The sequence below is a fragment of the Myotis davidii genome, unplaced genomic scaffold (assembly GCF_000327345.1).
Source record: "Myotis davidii unplaced genomic scaffold, ASM32734v1 scaffold77, whole genome shotgun sequence".
NCBI lineage: Eukaryota > Metazoa > Chordata > Mammalia > Chiroptera > Vespertilionidae > Myotis > Myotis davidii.
The window spans coordinates 3654204-3663765 of NW_006289713.1; the positions used below are offsets into that span (position 1 = coordinate 3654204).

At 45.2% G+C, this 9562-nt stretch overlaps 1 long non-coding RNA gene across 1 annotated transcript in view; it reads right to left on the reverse strand.

The window, feature by feature from the left end:
- Positions 1–2847: 2847 nt before the first annotated feature.
- LOC107182858 overlaps positions 2848–9562 on the reverse strand; it is a 27461-nt gene continuing 20746 nt past the window's right edge. Inside the window, exon 3 of the long non-coding RNA XR_001513618.1 lies at positions 2848–2917. This is a non-coding gene — a long non-coding RNA (uncharacterized LOC107182858). The remainder of the gene's footprint in view (positions 2918–9562) is intronic.

Sequence of the window (9562 nt, forward strand, 5' to 3'; positions counted from 1 at the left end):
AAAGACATGGCGGGAAGGAAATAAACTACAAGCCAGATAGAGGGCTTTCCCCAGACACCCATCAGCCAGGAACTTGATCTTGGATTTACAGCCTCCAGAACTGAGACAATCGATGCCTGTTGTTTAAACCACCCAGGCTGTGCCAGTTTGTTATGGCAGCCACAGGACACGAACACCCACATCCTGCAGGTGAGGAAACGAAGGTGTGGAGAGGCTAAGAAGTCTGGCCATGGCAGTGCAGCCAGGAGGTGGGGGCTGGTAATTTGGTCTGGAGCCCAGGCTTTAATTACATACACTGGGGCAGTTTTCAAAAACAAACAAACAAACAAACAAAAAAACAAGCTCATATTGGAATATGTTCAAAAAAGTTTGGAAACTACCAGATTAGAAAGAAAGTATGAGAGTCTGTGGTAGATGGAATAACACCCCCGGGATGTCCAGGGCCTGGTCCCTGGGACCTGTGACTACTTACCTTACCAGGTAATGTGCCACCCTTGGCAAAAGACACTTTCCAGACATGATCAGTTAAGGGCGCTGGGATGGAGGGGATTACCCTGGATCACCCAGCCACGCCCTGATGCAATCCTAAATGTCCTGATAAGAAGGAGGCAGGCAGCCCGAGAGGAAAGATGCTACCTGCTGGCTTTACAGGTGGATAAGGGGCCACAAACCAAGGAATGTGGCGTCTCTAGAAACTGGAAAAGCAAGAGAATGAATTCACCTCTAGAACCTCCAGAAGAAACACAGTCCTGCAGGGCTATTTTGGACTGCTGGCCTCCAGAGCTTTAAGATAATACATTATGTTGTTTTAAGTAACTAAGTGTGTGGTAATGTGTTAAAACAGTAGGAAACTATCCAGAGGGGGGAAAAAAACCCTGAAGATTTGGGGGGATTGTCAAGGGGATGATATGGTTGGGGAGAAAGTGATACCCAATTTGGTGCTGAAATAAGCTGCCTGTGTACCTGCTCCTCTGCAATGTGACTTGGCAAATCTGCAGAGCACTTTGGCCAATAGAACGCGGGGGAAGTGATGATGTGTGACTTGTGGCCTCAGTCTCTCGAGAGACATTGCGGTCCCACTCTCACCTTCTCAGAACACTGTGAAGATGCCCGATGTGTCTATGGAGAATGAAGCCACTTGGAGCAGAGGAGAGCCATGGACGCTGTGCCAATAGCCAGCACTACCCACCAGGTATGTGGGAGGGCCATCTTTAACCACAAGATACCCAATGAACCACAAGATGACTACAGCCACGTGAGTGGTCCTAGGTGTGACAGTGGAAGTACTGCCAGCTGACCCGCCCAAACTGCCCTGCCTGAAGTAGCTCGAGGATGGTAGAACCAGGTCCCACCCCATCAGGGGGGTGGGGGGGAGTTTGACACCTCACAGGTTATCCTCTACCTCTTCTCCCCTCATTACTGTCCTCACCTCCTACCAGTTTCAATAACAACAGTAGCAGTAAACTCTCATTCAATCTGTTAATCCTCATGACAATCCTTTGAGGTAGTCATATAATCCCCACTTTACAGATGAGGAAACCGAGACCGAGAAATTAATGGGCCAAGATCACTCAGTAGGTGAGTGGTGGGAGTGAACTCGAACTCAGATTTATCCAACACTGGAGCCATTCTCATCATGGCTTTTGCTAACCTGGTCCCTTCACTCGTTCATGCAAAATAAGTTTATTGAGGTTTTTACTCCCAATGCTTGGAAGGGACCAGCTTTGAAAGATGAGTGAAAGTGAGTCCCTTTGTGAATATTTATTCAAATAAAGAATCACCCCCATCATGGTTCCTGGGCTTTATGACTGTGTCAGTGATGAATTTGGGGTGAATGTGAGAGTGGCCATTTGTTCCACGTATAAATTAGGATTGTATTCAGCTGTAACAGAAAACCTACCCCCACGGCTTATCCAGCTAAGGGTTTCATTTCACATAAGAAGTCTGAAGAGTCCAGGGTTGTTCAGCAACTGCATAGCGTTGTCTGTGCAGCTCTGCTGTGTGTCCTTCGTGTGCAGCTTCCCCCTGCTGTGGGGTTTCTGACCACAGGGCGAGAAGGGCTTGGCTGCAGTTGAGCTGATTTGGATCCAATGCTCACCCCTGGCCCAAGCCCTGCGGCTAGACCAGCTGTGGGCAAACTACGGCCCTCGGGTGGCCCAAGCCCTGTGGCTAGACAGATGATGGTTACAGTTGGCCAGCCCAGGTCATGGGCTTCCCCTATGGGAAGGGGATTCCACCCCTGGGCTAGACAGATGGGCCAGGTCATGGGCTTCCCCTATGGGAAGGGGATTGGTTTGCTAGCAAGCAAATCGGGAGGCTAGGAGCAGGGATAGAAAGAGTGGACCAGATTACCCAAAGTGGCTGCAACAGTATCTCCCACCCCACATGCTCCTCTTACAGTGGGACTTTACCACTTCTCCCAAAAGAAGTGAGATCTAGATTTCCTTCCCTTGAGTGGGAGTGGGCTTGTGACAATGGTCAAAGTGACTCTATGTGACAACCGAGGACAGATCATACAAGGTGATGTATCTTCCACCTGGTTCTGTTAGGATGTTCACTCCTGGCAGCCAGCCACCATGGAGAAGTCCCATGTGGGTGTCTGAACTGAGGTCCGCCAGACCTGAGAGTGAGAGAAACTTCAGCTGAGCCCAGCTCCCAGCACGAGTCACCCTCAGACTTTGAGCTGCCCCAGCTAAAATCCACATAGAGCAGAGATGAGCGGCCTACCAACCCCTGCTCAAATCAGATTTGTCGCCATAATATTTTTTTTTCTTCTTATAGCCACTAGGTTTGGGGTAGTTTGTTAGGCAGCAGCGGATAATTAGAACAAGAGGTGATGAGTGCAGGAGACAAGACAGGCTCTATTCCATCAGATCCTTTCTTCTGGGGAGGTGAGAGGGAGTCAGGCAAGAGAAACCTGGAAAAAGAAAGGTACAGAAGTTCCTGACTTGCCAGCATCAGAGCAAGGTCATTGGATGTGTGTGTGTCTGTTTCTTTCAAACATGAAAGCATCTAACCAATCATTTGGTTGCATAGTAGCTGGATTAAAAGAGACCCAGAGACAGTATTGCCAGGATGGAAAGGGAGTGAAGCAATAAATTTATAAGGCATTTGCCTTGCTCCCCACCCTCCATGCCTCCTCTCCTACCAGGTGGAACTGCAGTTATGCCTGGCCTGAGACCCACCCACATTCCTGTACCAATTCTGGCCCAGAACCCCAGGGTCCAGTGGCTCTGTGATGAGTTCTATCAGCAATTTTCAACCTTTTTCATCTCATGGCACACATAAACTAATTACTAAAATTTTGTGGCACACCAAAAAATACATCCTATTTTTTGCTAATCTGAGAAAAAATAGGTATAATTTTGATTCATTCACACTGGATGGCTATCATTGTGTTGGCTGTTGTCATTTTTTTAATTTGACAATCTAAGGGAAAAGAGGTCAGTCCCCATGACTAGATAGACAGGTATTGCATGTTTTAAAAAGTTGTTGTCTTTTTTTTTTAATTTGACAATCTAAGGGAAAAGAGGTCAGTCTCCCTGACTAGATAGACAGGTATTGCATGTTTTAAAAATTGGGGAACATTGGTTGAAAGCTGCTGGGTTCTGTTCTTGCTGATGGTACTCTGTGCCTCTTGTCTAAGTCATGATCCTTGCTGCTTTGTTCATTCCCCTGGCTCTTAGATTTGAGTTGTTAATTATGGACATGACCTTGTTAAAAACTGTTTTGCCATGTCTAATTTTTTCCTGTAGATGCAAGTTTTAATGTAGTCACATCATCTGAGAATAATGATAGTTTTGTTTCTTCCTTTCCAAACCTGACAACTTTTATTACTTTTCTTATTTCCCTAGTCTGGTAGCTCCCCCAGTACAGTGATGAACAGAAGCAAAGATAGAGTTAACCTTGTCTTGTTCATGATTTTAAAGACTGCTTTGAATGTGCATCATTAAGAATGACGTTAACTGTAGCATTTTGACAGATATGCTTTATCATATTAGGAAAGTTTAATTTTGTTCTCAAGTTGCCAAGAAATTTTATTATGAAAGAAAGTTGATTTTAGCATTATTCTTTTTTATATATCAAAAATTGAGCTTGCTACTATTGTGTGCAAAATTTTTGTGTCTATTTTCATGGATGACTTTGACCTATAATTTTCCATTCTTATACTATTCTCTTCAGGTTTGATATCATGATAATACTGGCCTTATAAAACAAGTTTGGAAATATTTCTTCTTTCTGTATTCCTTAGAAGAGTTCATATAAGAATAGAATGATAGACTCTACATGTTTGGTAGAAATCATCTGGGTCTGGTATGCTCTTTGTAGGAAGATTTTAAACTACGTTTAATTTCTTAATTGGTTATAGGACTATTCAGACTTTCTATTCCTTTTTGAGTCAGTTTTGTCAATTATGTTTTTTCTAAGAATTTTTCCATTTTCCTGCCACTCTCTGAATTGGAAGAATCCTTCCCTGGTCACCCCTAGGGTGTATTCTTGCCTTCTAAATGTTAAGCTCAGAATTTACCTTCTAATCTCTTTGGAACCCCAGTGTCCTCCCCTCTTTTTGTGTTGGCATCTGTATCAGAATGATTTGGGCTGCAAGTAGTAGAACAGTTAACTAGAAATGGCTCAAACAACAAAGTAGTTTTACTAATGCAAGTGGGAAGTCCAGAGGCAGGCAGTTCCAGGGCTGGTTCAGGGCATAATGATACCACTGAGGACCCAAACTCTTTCTATGCCCCATCCTCAGCATGTTTATCTGATTCTTACTTAGGTCTATCTCCACTTGATTATATGATAGCTGTTGTATTTCCGGCAGACTTCCTCCAGGTCCTGTTGCCAACAGTGGAGCATTGAAAGAGACTGGAACAGTGAGGACGTGGAACTTCTAGACTCTAGAGTGGGTGTCAGGCCCTGCAGCCAGGAGTGGGAGAGGCTGGTGGGCAGAAAACCACTTCTGCTCTAGCACATTTGGGCTTAACCCTGGCCTTGTCTCATCTGACCCTCTCCTGATGTCTGTGTCCTGTTGCTACTCAGGCCAGCTTAACAGAAAGTACTAGAACCTGTGGTGTGCTGGTTAGTATTTAACAACTGGCTCTCAGGGTGGGGGAAGCCCTCATTGGAAGGTTTGCTGATTTTCAGGGTGCAAATGCTCCTACTGTGTTGATTTCAAGCTGCCAATGTGACACACTGAATACAGATTTGGGAAGAGCTGCGCACAGCTGGTCCTCAGGTGCACAGCCAGCTCCAGGGTGCCCCTCACTACAGCCCAGCTAGATTCTGTAAATTTGAGCAGAGCGGAAGGACATGCCCTACTCTGGCCAGAGGGTAATAAATAAGGCATTAAAGAGGTTGGCTTGAGACAAATGTTGAATACATACTGTGTGATAATCATGTATGAGCACAGTCTTGATTCCTCATAATCATCCATTTCCCCGATGAGGAAACTGGGATTCAGAGAGGTTAAGGCACACAGTGACTGATATGGAATCAGATCCAAACCCAGGCCCATCTTATTCAGGTCCTTTCACCCAAAGGAGCAGATTCAGAACAGACTCCCCTAGTTCTCAATCAACACCCACAACGTGCCCAGGGCTAGTGCCCTGAAAGTGGATATTATTCATAACAGCAAAATGTGAGAACAACAAATATCCATCAGCCGATGAATGGATAGACAAATGTGGTATCTCAAACAATAAAATATTATTCAGCCATGAAAGGGGATGAAGTCCTGACACATGCTACGATGTGGATGAAACTAAGAAAACTACGCTGAGTGAAAGTAGTCACAAAGACGGGGCATTGTGTGTTTCCATTTACATGGAATGCCCAGAATGGGCAAATGAACAGGAACAGAAAGTGGTTGCCAGGAGCTGAAGGGAGGAGGGAATGAAGAGTGACCACTAATGGATATGGGGCTTCTTTCTGGGGTGATGAAAGCTTTCTGGAATTCGATAGCAATGTTGGTTGCCCAACTGTGTGAATACCCTAAAAACCACAAATTGTAAAACAAGTTAAAAATGTGGAGGATTCATTGAAAAGGGTTTTCTTTGCCCCACCCTCCCCCAGGCTGTGGCTTTCTATAAACTTATGATCACTGAGCAGGACTTTCCATGTCTCCCAGGTACCTGTGCTAAGTTAGCATGTTATATGCATCGTTCTCACTAATGATTCTCAACCACCCTACAATTGGGTAATATTATTAACCCTGTTTACAGATGAGGAAACTGAGGCTCAGAGAGCAATTAATCCATTGGCTCAAAAACACCCGGCCAGTTGGTGGCAGAGCCAGGACTTGGACCCAGGCCCATCTGACTGCAAAGTATGTGTTCTGAACACTCCGCCGTCAAAGTGAGGTCTGGATCACTGGCAGAGTCCTCTTTCCTCCTCCCAGGACTCCAGAGCTCAGGTGACTCAGCAGCTCACAAGGTTACTTAGCTTAGAAGCTTCTGTTTTCCAACCCCCACTGTCCCTCAGCAAGAAAGGCTGAGGGCCAGCAGGGTCTCTATTGACAAAAAGAAGCCCTATACTCAGGTGACAGGGTCCCCTGGGGGTGCTTCCATCCCCCATCCCTAACCCAGTGGTGGGTGTGTGACACAGGATAGGAATGCAAGCACTTCCCATCTCTCGGCATCATATCGCTTAAAAAATCAGTAGTCTTCGGCAGGGGTGGTGCTGCCTCTTAGAGGGTATTCTGGAAGTTTGCAGGGGTTCAATGGCTGCAGCAGTCGCCCAAATGAAGAATTCCCTAAAGCCTTCCACTTTCCGATGTCCCACCAGACCTTCATGTAAATGGAAATCCTCCTATAACTTATGGGCCTAGACCAGTGATGGTGAACCTTTTGAAAAACCCTAACTTAACTCTGGTGCCGTGTCACATGTAGAAATTTTTTGATATTTGCAACTATAGTAAAACAAAGATGTATATTTTTGATATTTATTTTATACATTTAAATGCCATTTTAAAAAGAAAAATCAACCAAAAAGATGAGTCCGCGTGTCACCTCTGACACGCGTGTCATAGCTTCGCCATCACTGGTCTAGACTCTAGCTCCACCTTCTGTCTTTGCACAGCTGTACTATACATCAGATATTCTAGGAGTACAACTCCCACATGATCAAGGAGAGAGCATCACCTCTTCTGTTTGGAACTTGATTAAGAATTGTTCACCATTTTGGAAAACCTCATCACCAGCAGTGGTGCCTTCATGGTACTCAAGCCTCCATGTGCCACACATGTGTCACCGTGATGCTCCCTCTGGTACAAGCGTCTGACCACTTCATCATGGTGTCTTGTATGGTCAGACTCAAACATTTACTTTTTGAAATCCATATTGTTTTACTGTAAGTGATTTTTATTTTTTATGTTATAGTTAGGGCATTACGCTCACTTTTTGCCATTAGTGTGTAGGTAGGATGTGTTTGGTCTAAGTTTCATTTCAGGATATGAAAAAAAAAAAGCATTACAAAATATTTCTCAATAGAAAAAAGAAGTTAGGGCTAACGGCCATGCAACCACTGAGCTACATGATTTCTTCAGGCCCCTGACAGCTTTTAAATAATGAAACCTGACCTCAGAAAACTTTCCCCATAATTCTAATAAAATCAAGTGCACAACGCCTTTTACATAATTCCCGAAGCAATCTGCACCGCGGTGGCCCCTGTGCTGATTTCAAGTAAGTGACCCTATGGACTCTTAAGAAGCTTCCTTCTGTCCCCTGGTGGGAAAGCTACCTCGTGAGGTATCACTGTAGATGAAATCTCTATATTGTCTTTGAAAAAAATCTCTCCATGTCTTTTGTCCATTTTCTAATAAAAAGATTAAAAATTTTGCCTGTTAAAAAAGAAAAACTGCCTCGTTTGTAACACTCACTCACAACACACTTGACTTGTTACTTTCTTTTCACCTCAAAAAGGACAACAGCCAATACCTCAAAGTCAAAATCTTTTTTATGCCATCTTCGTGCCTTGACAAGTTCGGTGCTTAACTAGAATGTTTTATTAAAGCAAAAAACTGAAACACGAATAAGTAGAATCCCAGGGGTCTTTGGTAACAAATTGTGATGTGCTTGAGTGAGTCCATCCATGTGACATTCCTTTCTGTTAATTATTCCTCCCAGCTTATCGTCCCCTCATCTCCCCTCTGGTTTGTCATACTTTAACGCAGCCGCAGAACATTGGGGTGCCGCCTTTCCCACCAGCGTGGAATAGAACACGCACAGAGGTTGGTGTCAGGGATGCTGTGCAGAACTGGCAGATGTGCCACAGAATGAAAACAAACAAGAATGAGGTGAGGAGCAGAATCAACCAAGGCCAGACAGGAAACAGACTGCAGTAAAGGATGCTTTGAGTTCAATAGTGCCCCCCCCCCCCCCGCCCATGAATATTCACATCCACCGAAAATCTCAATGTGACCTTACTAGGAAGCGGGGTCTTTATAGGTGTATAGTGAGGCTATGAGGAGGTCACATGGGATTAGGGTGGGCCCTCTGCTTATGAACAGAGGACAAGACATGGGAGTCACAGAGGGGAAGGCCAGGTGACAACAGAGGCGAAGTGATGGGTCTATAAACCTAAGACCACCAAAGACTGCCAAGAGCCACCAGGAGCTGGAAGAGGCAAAAGGAGCACTCCCCTAGAGCCGTTAAAGCAGGGGTGGGGAACATTTTTTCTGCCAAGGGACATTTGGATATTTATTTTTATTTTTTTAAAGATATATTTTATTGATTTTTTACAGAGAGGAAGGGAGAGAGATAGAGAGTTAGAAACATCGATGAGAGAGAAACATCGATCAGCTGCCTCCTGCACACCCCCAACTGGGGATGTGCCCGCAACCCAGGTACATGCCCTTGACCGGAATCGAACCTAGGACCCTTCAGTCTGCAGGCCAACGCTCTATCCACTGAGCCAAACCACTGAGCCAAACCGGTTTCGGCATATTTGGATATTTATAACATCATTTGCGGGCCATACAAAATTATCAACTTAAAAATTAGCCTGCTATATTTGGTCAAACATTTAATTAACTCACCCCTAATGTCTTGGCAGCGCCAGACCAAGTGATTTCTTGGGCCTTATAGGGCCCTCAGGCCAGATCTTCCCCCACCCCTGCTTAGAAGGAGCCTGCCCTTGCCAACACCTTCAGACTCCTGGCCTCCGGGACTGGGAGAGAATAGATTTCTATTGTTTTAAGCTCCATAGTTTGTGGACATTTGTTATGGCAGCCACAGGGCACTCACACAGGGCTTAGGATGGAAAACTGAGAAGGTAAATGTTAGGGGCTGAATGCTTGTCTCCCCCCCACACCAAATTCACGTGTTGAAACCCTACCCTGACGTGCTGCTACCAGGAGGAGCCTTGGGAGGTGATTAGAATTAGGTGAGGGCATAAGTGGAGCCCCCATTAATGAGATCAGTGCCCTTCTGAGGGTCAGGGGGGAGCTTTCTGCCTCACTCTGCTCTCCGCCAGGTGAGTCCACAACCCAGAAGTGGGTTCCCACCAGAATCTGACCATGCTGCACCCTGATTTGGGGCTTCCAACTGCCAGAACTAAATTCCTG